This window comes from Ambystoma mexicanum, chromosome 11 (assembly GCF_040938575.1).
Source record: "Ambystoma mexicanum isolate Mex_15411 chromosome 11, UKY_AmexF1_1, whole genome shotgun sequence".
In the NCBI taxonomy this organism is placed as follows: domain Eukaryota; kingdom Metazoa; phylum Chordata; class Amphibia; order Caudata; family Ambystomatidae; genus Ambystoma; species Ambystoma mexicanum.
Window position 1 is genome coordinate 1,150,425,871 of NC_090934.1, and position 15,134 is coordinate 1,150,441,004.

Here is a 15,134-nt window from a genome sequence, read left to right on the forward strand (position 1 = left end):
GATTTCACATCTCATGTTATAGGATGGTTCTCATGTTTGGTTTTAGAAGCATTGAGATATCACATCTCATGCTATCTGAAGGGTCTCAGGTTTGGAAAGGGAAGGATTTGGATTTCACATATGTTATTGGATGGTTCTCAGGTTTGGTTTTAGAAGCATTGAGATATCACATCTCATGCTATCGGAAGGGTCTCAGGTTTGGAATGGGAAGGAGTTTGATATCACATCTCATGTTATAGGAAGGATCTCAGGTTTGGTATTAGAAGCATTTAGATATCACATCTCATGCTATAGGAAGGGTCTCAGGATTGGAATCAGAAGGAGTTGTATATGACATCTCATGTTATAGGAAGGATCTCAGGTTTGGTATTAGAAGCATTGAGATATCACATCTCATGCTATAGGAAGGGTCTCAGGATTGGAATCCGAAGGAGTTGTATATGACATCTCATGCCATAGGAAGGGTCTCAGGTTTGGTATAAGCATTGAGATATCACATCTCTGCTATCGGAAGGGTCTCAGGATTGGAATGGGAAGGAGTTGGATATCCCATCTCGTTATAGGAAGGGTCTCAGGTTTGGTATTAGAAGCATTGAGATATCACATCTCATGCTATAGGAAGGGTCTAAGGTTTGGAAAGGGGAAGGATTTGGGTATCACATCTCATGTTATAGGACCGGTCTCAGGTTTGGTATTAGAAGCATTGAGATATCAAGTCTCATGGTATAGGACGGGTCTCAGAATTGGAATGGGAATGAGTTGGATATCACATCTCAAGCAATAGGAAGAGTCTCAGGATTGGAATGGGAAGGAGTTTGATATCACATCTCATGCCATGGTATGGGTCTCAGGTTTTGTAGAAGCATTGGGATATCACATCACATGCTATCGGAAGGGTATCGGGATTGGATTTGGAAGGAGTTGGATATCCCATCTCATGCTATAGGCAGGGTCTAAGGTTGGAATGGGAAGGAGTTGGATATCACATCTCATGTTATAGGAAGGGTCTCAGGATTGGAATGGGAAGGACTTGGATATCACATTTCATTCTAAAGGAAGGCTCTCAGGGTTGGAAGGGGAAGGAGTTGGATATCACATTTCATGTTAGAGGTAGGATCTCAGGTTTGGTATTAGAGGCATTGAGATATCACATCTCATGCCATCAGAAGGGTCTCAGGATTGGAATGGGAAGGAGTTGGATATCACATCTCATGCTAAAGGGAGGGTCTAAGGTTTGGAAGGGGAAATATTTGGACATCACATCTCATGTTATAGGAAGGATCTCAGGTTTGGTATTAGAAGCATTGAGATATCACATCTCATGCTATCGGAAGGGTCTCAGGTTTGGTATAAGCATTGAGATATCACATCTCTGCTATCGGAAGGGTCTCAGGATTGGAATGGGAAGGACTTGGATATCACAATTCATGTTATAGGAAGGGCCTCAGGTTTGGTATTAGAAGCATTGAGATATCACATCTCATGCTATAGGAAGGGTCTCAGGATTGGAATGGGAAGGACTTGGATATCACATCTCATGTTATAGGAAGGGTCTCAGGTTTGGTATTAGAAGCATTGAGATATCACATCTCATGCTATAGGAAGGGTCTCAGGAATGGAATGGGAAGGACTTGGATATCACATCTCATTATACAGGAAGGGTCTAAGGTTTGGAAGGGGAAGGATTTGGATATCACATCTCATGTTATTGGACCGGTCTCAGGTTTGGTATTAGAAGCATTGAGATATCAAGTCTCATGGTATAGGACGGGAGTTTGATATCACATCTCATGCCATGGTATGGGTCTCAGGTTTTGTAGAAGCATTGGGATATCACATCTCATGCTATCGGAAGGGTATCAGGATTGGATTTGGAAGGAGTTGGATATCCCATCTCATGCTATAGGAAGGGTCTCAGGATTGGAATGGGAAGGACTTGGATATCACATCTCATGCTGTAGGAAGGCTCTCAGGTTCGGAAAGGGAAGGAGTTGGATATCACATTTCATGTTAGAGGTAGGATCTCAGGTTTGGTATTAGAGGCATTGAGATATCACATCTCATGCTATCAGAAGGGTATCAGGATTGGAATGGGAAGGAGTTGGATATCACATCTCATGCTAAAGGGAGGGTCTCAGGTTTAGAAGGGAAAGGATTTGGATATCACATCTCATGTTATAGGAAGGATCTCAGGTTTGGTATTAGAAGCATTGAGATATCACATCTCATGCTATCGGTAGGATCTCAGGTTTGGTATTAGAAGCATTGAGATATCACATCTCATGCTATAGGAAGTGTCTCAGGATTGGAATGGGAAGGAGTTGGATATCACATCTCATGTTATAGGAAGGATCTCATGTTTGGTATTAGAAGCATTGAGATATCACATCTCATGCTATAGGAAGGGTCTCAGGATTGGAATGGGAAGGAGTTGGATATCACATCTCATGCTAAATGAAGGGTCTCAGTTTTGGTAGAAGCATTGCGATATCACATCTCATGCTATAGGAAGGGTCTCAGGATTGGAATCGGAAGGAGTTGGATATCACATCTCATGCTATAGGAAGGGTCTCAGGTTTGGTATAAGCATTGAAATATCACATCTCTGCTATCGGAAGGGTCTCAGGATTGGAATTGGAAGGACTTAGATATCACATCTCATGCTATAGGGAGGGTCTCAGTTTTGATATCAGAAGCATTGAGATATCACATCTCATGCTATCGGAAGGGTCTCAGGATTGGAATGGGAGGAGCTGGATATCACATCTCATGCTAAAGGAAGGGTCTCAGGTTTGGAAGGGGAAAGATTTGGATATCACATCTCATGTTATAGGAGGGGTCTCAGGTTTGGTATTAGAAGCATTGTGATATCACATCTCATGCTATAGGAAGTGTCTCAGGATTGGAATGGGAAGGAGTTGGATATCACATCTCATGCTATAGGAAGGGTTTCAGGTTTGGTAGAAGCATTGAGATATCACATCTCATGCTATAGGAAGAGTCTCAGGTTTGGGAAGGGAAGGATTTGGATTTCACATCTCATGTTATAGGATGGTTCTCATGTTTGGTTTTTGAAGCATTGAGATATCACATCTCATGCTATCGGAAGGGTCTCAGGTTTGGAATGGGAAGGAGTTGGATATCACATCTCATGTTATAGGAAGGATCTCAGGTTTGGTATTAGAAGCATTGAGATATCACATCTCATGCTATAGGAAGGGTCTCCGGATTGGAATGTGAAGGATTTGGATATCACATCTCATGTTATAGGAAGGGTCTCAGGATTGGAATGGCAAGGAGTTGGATATCACATCTCATGCTAAAGGAAGGGTCTCAGTTTTGATAGAAGCATTGAGATATCACACCTCATGCTATAGGAAGGAACTCAGGATTGGAATGGGAAGGAGTTGGATATCACGTCTCATGTTATAGGAAGGGTCTCAGGTTGGAATGGCAAGGAGTTGGATATCACATCTCATGCTAAAGGAAGGGTCTCAGGTTTGATAGAAGCATTGAGATATCACATCTCATGCTATAGGAAGGAACTCAGGATTGGAATGGGAAGGAGTTGGATATCACATCTCATGCCATAGGAAGGGTTATCAGGTTTGGTATAAGCATTGAGATATCACATCTCTGCTATCGGAAGGGTCTCAGGATAGGAATGGGAAGGACTTAGATATCACATCTCATACTATAGGGAGGGTCTCAGTTTTGATATTAGAAGCATTGAGCTATCACATCTCATGCTATCGCAAGGGTCTCAGGATTGGAATGGGAGGAGCTGGATATCACATCTCATGCTAAAGGAAGGGTCTCAGGTTTGGAAGGGGAAGGATTTGGATATCACATCTCATGTTATAGGAGGGGTCTCAGGTTTGGTATTAGAAGCATTGTGATATCACATCTCATGCTATAGGAAGTGTCTCAGGATTGGAATGGGAAGGAGTTGGATATCACATCTCATGCTATAGGAAGGGTTTCAGGTTTGGTAGAAGCATTGAGATATCACATCTCATGCTATAGGAAGAGTCTCAGGTTTGGGAAGGGAAGGATTTGGATTTCACATCTCATGTTATAGGATGGTTCTCATGTTTGGTTTTTGAAGCATTGAGATATCACATCTCATGCTATCGGAAGGGTCTCAGGTTTGGAATGGGAAGGAGTTGGATATCACATCTCATGTTATAGGAAGGATCTCAGGTTTGGTATTAGAAGCATTGAGATATCACATCTCATGCTATAGGAAGGGTCTCCGGATTGGAATGTGAAGGATTTGGATATCACATCTCATGTTATAGGAAGGGTCTCAGGATTGGAATGGCAAGGAGTTGGATATCACATCTCATGCTAAAGGAAGGGTCTCAGTCTTGATAGAAGCATTGAGATATCACACCTCATGCTATAGGAAGGAACTCAGGATTGGAATGGGAAGGAGTTGTATATCACGTCTCATGTTATAGGAAGGGTCTCAGGATCGGAATGGCAAGGAGTTGGATATCACATCTCATGCTAAAGGAAGGGTCTCAGGTTTGATAGAAGCATTGAGATATCACATCTCATGCTATAGGAAGGAACTCAGGATTGGAATGGGAAGGAGTTGGATATCACATCTCATGCCATAGGAAGGGTTATCAGGTTTGGTATAAGCATTGAGATATCACATCTCTGCTATCGGAAGGGTCTCAGGATAGGAATGGGAAGGACTTAGATATCACATCTCATACTATAGGGAGGGTCTCAGTTTTGATATTAGAAGCATTGAGCTATCACATCTCATGCTATCGCAAGGGTCTCAGGATTGGAATGGGATGGAGTTGGATATCACATCTCAAGCTATCTCAGGATTGGAATGCGAAGGAGTTTGATATCACATCTCAAGCTATAGGAAGGGTCTCAGGTTTGGAAGGGGAAGGATTTGGATCTCACATCTCATGTTATAGGATGGTTCTCATGTTTGGTTTTAGTAGCATTGAGATATCACATCTCATGCTATCGGAAGCATATATATTGTGTTGATATGGTATGCGTTGGTTTAATATTGTGATATTGTGATTTTCTCGCTACGGTCATTGTTTTAAAGGCCTTAAAATAAATGTGTATACATTTTTATATAACAACTGTTTGGAGTAGTTTGTAAGTGTTCTTGCTTTGGGTGCTCATTGCGGGCTTTCAGTCACCCTCACCCCTCTTGAGACCTAGTCTTGACCGCCGTGATCGCTACCTTGATTGGTCTGGCTCGTCCAGAGGTTACCCTGTTCCAAGTAATTAGGTTGGCCTTCTGAACTTCTGCGCCACCAGGACAGAGTTCAGCAATCTGTCTTAACAAATTGCTGTACAGCGGTGGGATACGACTGAAGGTATCCAGTGTTGCGCTCGAACTAAGGCATTTCAGGTTATTCCAACCAGGACACGTAGTGAATTGTTGTAGTATAACTTTAAAAAGGCCATAGTCCTATCTAACAGTATGGAAACAAATACTTTGTTAACTTTAAATGCTTCCAAATCAGAAACACTGAAAAAGATGTGTGCGGAGAGAGGTGTTTCCTCTCAAGGCACGAAATTGGATATGATCCAAAGAATCATGGCATGGCAAGAAGCGCAGCTTGACGCTATAACTTCTGAGGACAGTGCGGAAGGAGGTGGGGCTGCTCTCACTGGTAGAACCGACGGTTCTGCCACTGCACTGATCCACCGCGACCACGAGGACAGGGAGGATGAGATGTCTAATGTTTCCTCTGCCAGTGCTGATGGGGAGGCTATGCTTGAATTCAAGAAGCAAGAGCTGCGGTTTAGGCAGAAGGAGCTTGAATTCAGCATAGCCAAACTAAAAATCGAACAGGCAGAAAAACAAAAAGACAGGGATCACCAGTTGGAACTGGCCAAGCTTCAGGTTGCAAATGGGTCCAAGGGTCCTGGACATGGGTCTGGGGCTTCCTCTCATCCACGGTTTCCGAAAGATCTGCTCAGTGTGTATGAGGAAAGGAATGACATTATGGACTGGCTGAATGCGTTTGAGTATGCATACGAAGTTCAACAAGTTGACAATGCTGATAAGATTGCATGGTTACTCAGCAGACTGCCCCATTCTGGCTGTAGTGCCATTATGGAAATGTCGAAGGCTGAGCAAGCTGATTTCGCAATGTTAAAGCAAACTCTCATTTTAAAGTTTGGGAAGACTCCGGCCCAATATTTGAAACGTTTCAGAGAGTATAAGAAAAAGGAAGGTGGTACTTGGGTATCTTATGTCACTGAATCCTTGAAAAACTTAACTGGCTGGGTCGAAGGTTATAAGGTTTCTACCGTCGAAGGCATGATAAATCTTGTCATGCTGGAACACATTTTTGCATCTTCTTCTCCAGAGCTTAAGCAGCATTTGGCCGATTCGAAGGAGATAGATCCTAAGAAGCTGGCCATTGCAGCCGACTTATGGGTGTCACATCGAGTGTCCCATAAGGACAAAACTCATCCTGGTAAGCAGGAGGAAGGGAAAAAGTCCAAAGATATGGAGGGTGGAGAATCAGCTAAATCTTCTTCTCATAAGGGCCACAAAAAGAAAAACAAGGGTAAGACACAAGAGAACTCACAGGGTAGTGGAGGTCAGCCTCCGAAACAGAACTCTGGTTACAATAAGCCTCCCTATGTAAACAGACCCAATGGATCTTGTTTTGCTTGTGGAGCAACTGACCACATGAAGGGGGATCCCCGGTGTAAAGTTAGACCTTTGGGGGTCCACTCCGCTAATCTGGCCTTCTCCTCCTACGAGGAAGAAGAGATTACAGGAGCATCCTTCTCCTCAGACTCATTTCCCAGCGGGATAGAGGCTGAGGTAGTTTTAGTGTCCCTGGGTTCCTGGGAGCCTAAAGTCGCAGAGGCTTATGCTAGGATTCCGGATAATACCAAGCACTACTTTAAAGACAGTGTGCTGATCAATGGAGTAGATACTCCAGCTCTTAGGGATAGTGGGTGCAGTCGCACTGTAGTGGATTCTACCTTGGTAGACTCAGAGGAAGTTGCCAGAGCTACTCTGATGCCCACTAAGTTGGCTGACGGCCCCCTCCGTATGTTCCCAGTAATACCTGTAAATCTTACTTTAAATGGTACAGCAGTCAGGATTCCAGTGAGCATTCAGAGAAACGTCCCGGGAAAGGTCTTGTTAGGTAATGATCTCAGAGCTTTAGGGCTCGTAGGAGACACTGCCGAAAGACCCTACACACGGTCTCAAGCACGGGCAGCATTGGCCAAGTCCAATACGCCGCCCCAGCTGAAGGGGAAACCCAAGGCGAAAGGAGTCGACAAGTCAAGACGAGGGAAAGAGAATATTCCCCCGAGCTCGCCTACCACTGCGGTGGAGGAAGTTGGTCAATCGCCCGGGCCTGACGAGGAGGTGGCGATGCCTGAAGTATTTGACCCCAACGATCATCCTGAACTAAAAGACTTGTTAGTTGAAGGAGGTCCTGATAGGGACGAATTCAGTAAAGGCCAACGTGAGTGCCCATCTCTGGAAGGCCTAAGGAGACAGGCCTGCTCCCAGCTTGATGGTGTACCTCCTGGGACGCATAGGATTTATTGGGAAGGTGGACTCCTGTATAGTGAGCCCACAGAGTCTATAGAAGGAGACCATAGGAGGTTGGTGGTTCCCCTTGCTGTTAGGCCCTTCCTCCTGCAGTTGGCGCATGAAGTTCCCCTTGCTGGTCACCTTGGTATGAAGAGGACCAAGCAAAGGTTATCCATGCACTTCTACTGGCCCAAGATGGGGGTGCAAGTAGAAAGTCACTGCAGGAGTTGTGCCTCCTGCCAGTTGTCTGGTAAGGTTGGCGCGACAATCCAAGCTCCGTTGGTACCGCTCCCAGTTGTGGGGGTACCATTTGAAAGGGTAGGGATCGACATCGTTGGTCCCCATGACCCGCAAACATCCTCGGGCAATAGGTTTATCCTGGTGCTGGTCGACCATGCAACCAGATACCCTGAGGCCATCCCATTGAAAACTGTAACTGCCAAGTCAGTTGCAAAAGCTTTACTCGGCATATTTACCAGGGTTGGCTTCCCTAAAGAAGTTGTGTCGGATCGTGGCAGCAACTTTATGTCGAAGTATATGCAGGCTATGTGGAAAGAATGTGGGGTCACCTACAAGTTCTCTTCTGCATACCACCCCAGACCAATGGTCTGGCGGAACGTTTCAACAGAACGTTAAAGAGCATGATTGGGGCTCTGGAGGAAACTCAGAGAAGAAAATGCGATCTTCTTTTACCCTGCTTGTTTGCCTACCGAGAGGTACCACAGGAGGGTGTTGGCTTCAGCCCCTTCGAACTTCTGTTCGGTCATCCCGTACGGGGACCCTTAGCCATCGTCAAGGAGGGATGGGAGATGCCCACTCCCCCTGTTACTACCAACGTAGTTGATTATGTGCTAGGGCTCAGAAAACGGATGGTACTTCTGATGGGCTTGGCTAGTGATAAATTGAAGGCAGGACAAGCGCTGGTGAAACATTGGTACGACCAGAAAGCTTCCCTCATCAACTTTACACCTGGTCAGCAAGTCCTGATCATGAATCCCATAAGGCCTCGAGCTTTACAGGACAAATGGTCAGGCCCTTACACAGTGGTGGAGCCCCTGGGTGAGGTTAACTATTTAGTGGACCTTGGAAGGCCTGGACAGGCTCCAAAAGTGTTTCACGTGAATAGGCTGAAGGCTTTCGTCCCAAGAGTCGAAATCGTAGCACTGCTACTGGCTTCAGACGTTGAGGAAGAGGAGTCTGAACCTCTCCCCGACCTGTTCCAAAGCGGTCCTTCAGATAGCTCCTTTGAGGGTGTCCAAGTGGCCCCTCACCTGACTTCTGATCAGCAGGCTGAGGTGAAAAGTTTGCTTAGGCAGTTTTCCCCCCTGTTTTCACAGCCGCCTGGTTTGACACCTTGGTGCAAACATAACATTGACACAGGAGACAGTGTACCTACCAAAAGTAGGGGATACAGGATGTCAGACAAAGTACGGTCTTATATTAAGACCGAGGTCAACAAGATGTTAGACCTTGGGGTGATTGAACCCTCTAGTAGTCCTTGGTCCAGCCCTGTGGTTTTGGTTCCAAAGGCAGGCACTTCTGTTTGGTTCTACCAGTGAGAGCAGCCCCATCACCTTCCGCACTGTCCTCAGAAGTTATAGCGTCAAGCTGCGCTTCTTGCCACGCCACGATTCTTTGGATCATTTCCAATTTCGTGCCTTGAGAGGAAACACCTCTCTCCGCACACATCTTTTTCAGTGTTTCTGATTTGGAAGCATTTAAAGTTAACAAGGTATTTGTTTCCATACTGTTAGATAGGACTATGGTCTTTTTAAAGTTATACTACAACAATTCACTACGTGTCCTAGTTGGAATAACCTGAAATGCCTTAGTTTGTGCGCAACACTGGATACCTTCAGTCGTATCCCACCGCTGTACACCAATTTGTTAAGACGGATTTCTGAACTCTGTCCTGGTGGCGCAGAAGTTCAGAAGGCCAACCTAATTACTTGGAACAGGGTAACCTCTGGACGAGCCAGACCAATCAAGGTAGCGATCGCGGCGGTCAAGACTAGGTCTCAAGAGGGGTGGGGGTGACTGAAAGCCCGCAATGAGCACACAAAGCAAGATCACTTACAAACTACTCCAAACAGTTGTTATTTAAAAAATATATACACATTTATTTTAAGGCCTTTAAAACAATGACCGTAGCGAGAAAATCACAATATCACAATATTAAACCAACACATACCATATCAACACAATATATATACAAATACGACAGTCGCAAGCATTATATGCACGAAATGTGTAGTCCACCTAAAAGGGAAGGAATACAGGCAGTGCGAAGTAATGCTTAGACCCAGTTCGCCTTCAGAGGCACCTAACTAGATGGAAGTCCGGGCCCTGCGAAGAGTGGAGCCTTGTGCTCAAAGTACCTGCACGCGCTGGTGCCAACGGGCAAAAGGAGAAGCTCTTCAAAGGAAGTCAGGCAGTTTAGTTTAGTGCACAAAGAAGAAGAACAAGTTCTGCGACTCAAGCGCAGCCTCCACAGTGGGCAGAAGCAGAGCGCGAGTACGGACACGGGTGCTGTTTTACACAGTGGGGAAAAGCAATGGGCTCCTGCAGGAGGGCGACCAGATCCTAGCTATGCTACTCACCATTCCCCGATGCAAGCAGACCCAGGCTTCTCCGCGTCAGTTTCAGCAGCTGGCAGGTTCAGAAGAGCAGGGAACGCCTCGTCGTCGTGTTGAGTAAAAAGACGTCCCAATCGAAGAAACCCGCACAGTTTGTTACCACAGCAGGGCAACGGGGCGGCCGTGTGTATTTGAGCCAAATGTACACTACTCACTTCAGACCTGGGAACGCCAAGTGTACGAAGCGTGTGAGAGTGACAAGGACCCGAAATACTACACAACCTGGCGGCGGTTACAGAGCAAGACTCCCGGGTAAGCTGGTCAGTCAACTGGATGGCCCAGAGACGCTTCCGAAGGCTTACTGGCAGGAGATGGTGAAGATGCCGAGAATAGCTGTTCCCGCTATTCCAAGGGTCGAAGTACCAGTACAGGCCTTCTGGTTCGATCAAAGGTGAAAAGGGTTTCACAAGGCGACAGCAGTGCAGAGGAGAAGTCCTTCAGCGGGTCACCAGCGATTCCTCGGTTTAGCCTCTTGGTTGCAGGATACTTGGCTCCTGTATTCCTTCGTTCGTGAGAACTCAGGAGATCGACCTCGTAGTGGTGTTTCCAGCCCCCTCTTATCCACGGTTCCCTTCGCGCCAAAACGGAGGGGACCCAATGGGAGATCCGCTTATCAACACTCACACCATTCGTGGACCAATCACGGACCACGGTGGTCCCAGGCATTCACACCACCCTAGACTCTCTGGCACCTAGGATATGTATTGGGACCAGACATCCCAGCCCACACCCTGGAGGCACATACAAGACATGTAGAAGCCCGCGAAAGCATCTGTGTTTCGCAGGAAAGTACATGCCCAAATAAGGAAGGCCCCGGGTCGGCTCGACCTGGGGAAGGTGAAGGGAGCAAGACGGTCAGCGGACAGGACAAAGGAGCCTCGTGGTCCGGCCATTTTGGGAGCCAGGCCACCATTTTGGGTTAAGCGCGGAAAACGCGCTTAGAACGCCAAAAGGAGCTCAAAATACAAAGAAACGATCGCTGCCACCATTCCCGTCCCTGAATTACTTGCACCGATCAGATACAATCCTAAACGAGTATCTAGGGCCTGTAGAAGGCTAGAGACCCAAGAGAGCTGTAACTTAGCTTACAGTGCCCTCTTGTGTCATGTTGCACGAAAGCCGCAACATGATAAAAGAAACTACGGGAAACAGCGTTCCCCGGTACTGACTGTCTTAAGGGCATGTCAGTTTCCCCGTAAGAAAGGAGCGAAAGCCCAGAGGAGTGCGGCAGAAGGCTGCACTTCTCTGGCAAAGTCAAGAACAAGGTGAAAAACAACAGCAAAAAGTTTAGGGGTTGCCACATGGAAGGAAAATTACCTACAATTACGAAATCTTTCCTAACAATATCCAACTCCTTCCCATTCCAATCCTGAGACCCTTCCGATAGCAGAGATGTGATATCTCAATGCTTATACCAAACCTGAGTCCCTTCCTTTAGCATGAGATGTGATATCCAACTCCTTCCCATTCCAATCCTGAGACCCTTCCGATAGCATGAAATGTGATATCTCAATGCTTCTAATATCAAAACTGAGACCCTCCCTATAGCATGAGATGTGATATCTAAGTCCTTCTCATTCCTATCCTGAGACCCTTCCGATAGCAGAGATGTGATATCTCAATGCTTATACCAAACCTGAGTCCCTTCCTTTAGCATGAGATGTGATATCCAACTCCTTCCCATTCCAATCCTGAGACCCTTCCGATAGCATGAAATGTGATATCTCAATGCTTCTAATATCAAAACTGAGACCCTCCCTATAGCATGAGATGTGATATCTAAGTCCTTCTCATTCCTATCCTGAGACCCTTCCGATAGCAGAGATGTGATATCTCAATGCTTATACCAAACCTGAGTCCCTTCCTTTAGCATGAGATGTGATATCCAACTCCTTCCCATTCCAATCCTGAGACCCTTCCGATAGCATGAAATGTGATATCTCAATGCTTCTAATATCAAAACTGAGACCCTCCCTATAGCATGAGATGTGATATCTAAGTCCTTCCCATTCCTATCCTGAGACCCTTCCGATAGCAGAGATGTGATATCTCAATGCTTATACCAAACCTGAGACCCTTCCTATGGCATGAGATGTGATATCCAACTCCTTCCCATTCCAATCCTGAGACCCTTCCTATAGCATGAGATGTGATATCTCAATGCTTCTATCAAACCTGAGTCCCTTCCTATAGCATGAGATGTGATATCTCAAAGCTTCTAATACCAAACCTGGGACCCGTCCTATAACATGAGATATGATATCCAAACCATGCATCACCACCGAAACCATCAAAGGTGCACTCATCAATGCGAGATCTGTAGTCGCCCATGCCCTAGACATAGCCGACATTATCTCCATCAATGATCTCGACTTCATAGCTATTACAGAGACCTGGCTCCACCCAGCGTCTGGCCCCTCTCTATCACTTGCTATACCCAATGACTATACCATCTACCGTGCAGACAGACAAACAGCTAAAGGTGGTGGAGTAGCCATTATTGCAAAAGCTCCATCAACATAAAACACATACAAAACCAATCCCTGCCATCAGCGGAACTACTCACCCTCAAACTATCCACAACGCACACAAGCACAATCACCATCCACCTCATTTACAGACCGCCAGGCCCTATACTATCCTTTAATGACGACATAGCCCTTTTACTCTCTAACAATATCAAACCTAACTCTCGACTACTCATCCTAGGAGACTTTAATCTAGGTCTCAATGATGAGAAAGATGACAAAGCTAACACTGTCGCCAACACCATTTCAGAATTAGGACTCACCCACCATATCGCACAACCCACACACAAAAAAGGCCGAATCCTTGACTGGATAGCTGACCTTAACTGCAACACCACCATCCTTTCCAACACTCCATGCGCTTGCACCGATCACTACCTCATTACCTTCACCATCAACAAAGGCACTCAAACACCAGGGCCTTCCCCCTATGCCCCACCCACACTCACAAGAAACAACAAAAATATCACAGTAGAGAAACTCCTCCCGTTACTCCAACCCATCATCGACTTCTCACCCACCATGACCAACCCTACTGAACTAGTAGAGTTATACAACACAACCATCCTTAAGGCCATTAACACCATAGCACCACTCACGCTTCGGAAAGCCAAACCACGCGCACACCTCAATTCTTGGTTCACCCCGAACTAAAAACACTCCGCAAATCCAAAAGACAAGCTGAATTAGCATGGAAACAGTCACCATCCACTATTAATAAGACATCTTACACACTGGCCTCGAACATCTATAAGTCAGCCATCATCCAGTCTAAAAAGAACATGTACAATGAAAGAATCTGCAACGCCAAATCCAATACCAAAGAGCTCTTCAATATCCTGAGAGAACTCGAATCACCTTCCCCCATTCCAGACACTTGCAACAAAGACATCCACTGGTGCACGAACATTCAGGAAGCACTCCTAGGCAAAATTGCCACGCTACAAGCCAAAATCCTGACAAAGAAAGAAAGCCTCACCCTCACTGATAACATCACCCCCTCTACACACACCTACACCACCCCCCAAAATGATGACATTAACCTCTTTGAGTTTTCCACCATAACCATCAAAGAGGTTGAAGAAATAATCTACTCTCTTAAACCATCCAAATGCCAAGGTGACACTTGCCCGGCCCCAGTCATTAAAGATGCAGCCAAACAACTTGCTCCTTTCATCACTTCCCTCATCAATTCATCTTTCACATCCAACGTAGTGCCCAACAACCTCAAGGACTCCTGGGTTCTTCCTTTACTTAAGAAGCCCACCCTTGACCCAAATGTCCCCACCAACTACAGACCCATTACAACTGTACCCTTCCTACTAAATATCCTTGACAGAGCTGCCTATCTCCAGATACAGAACCACCTTGAGAAAAATAACTTACTAGGACTCAGACAATCAGGATTCCGCCCCAAACACGGCACTGAGACCGCCCTGATTGACCTTAAGACACAGATGGACAACATTAAAGACAATGGCAAACTGGTCCTCCTTCTCCTTCTTGACTTATCGGCCGCCTTCGACCTGGTCAACCACGACATCCTCTGCAAACATCTATCCTCAGCAGCCAAATTCTCAGATAATGCCAACGCATGGATCCAATCCTTCCTTAACAACAGATCCATGAGAGTCTTCGCACCCACAGCCTCTGCCAACCCAGCCCCAGTCACTTGCGGTGTCCCCCAGGGCTCCTGCGTCTCCCCCACTCTATACAATGTGTTCACGAAACCCCTCTTTGACATATTGGACCGCTTGGGTGTCATCTACACCAACTACGCAGATGACACCCAAATACTGATCCCTTTAACAGGCGACTACTCCACCGACCTCACTGCTCTCAACAACATTTACTCCATTATCCAAGAATGGATGGCCAAGCATGGCCTATGCCTCAATGACGACAAGACCGAGCTTCTTCTCCTAGGTTCCCAACCCAGACTTAATAAACTCGACAAACTCTATCAGGCATTCACTATAGACGGCAATAACATCATCGTCTCTAACAGCGTCAAAACCCTAGGAATCTACCTCGACTCCTCCCTCACACTGACAAGACAGATCAATTCCATCTCATCCGCCACTGCTTACACCTGTAAGCTCATCAATGCCAGCAGACCTTACCTCTCACCATCCAACTGCACCACCTTAGCCAGAGCGCTAGTCCTCTCCAAAGTCGACTACTGCAATGCCCTATACTTGGGCACCAGTCAGAAAAACATTAACAAACTACAAGTCGTACAAAACAACGCCTTGCGAGCAGCCCTGAACATACCTAAACATGAACACATTTCGGACGCCAGACGCTCCTGCCATTGGCTATCCATACCACAAAGAATTGAATATAAAACCATCTCACTCACACACAAATGCCTAGCTAACCAAGCACCCAGATACCTATCCGACAACCTCA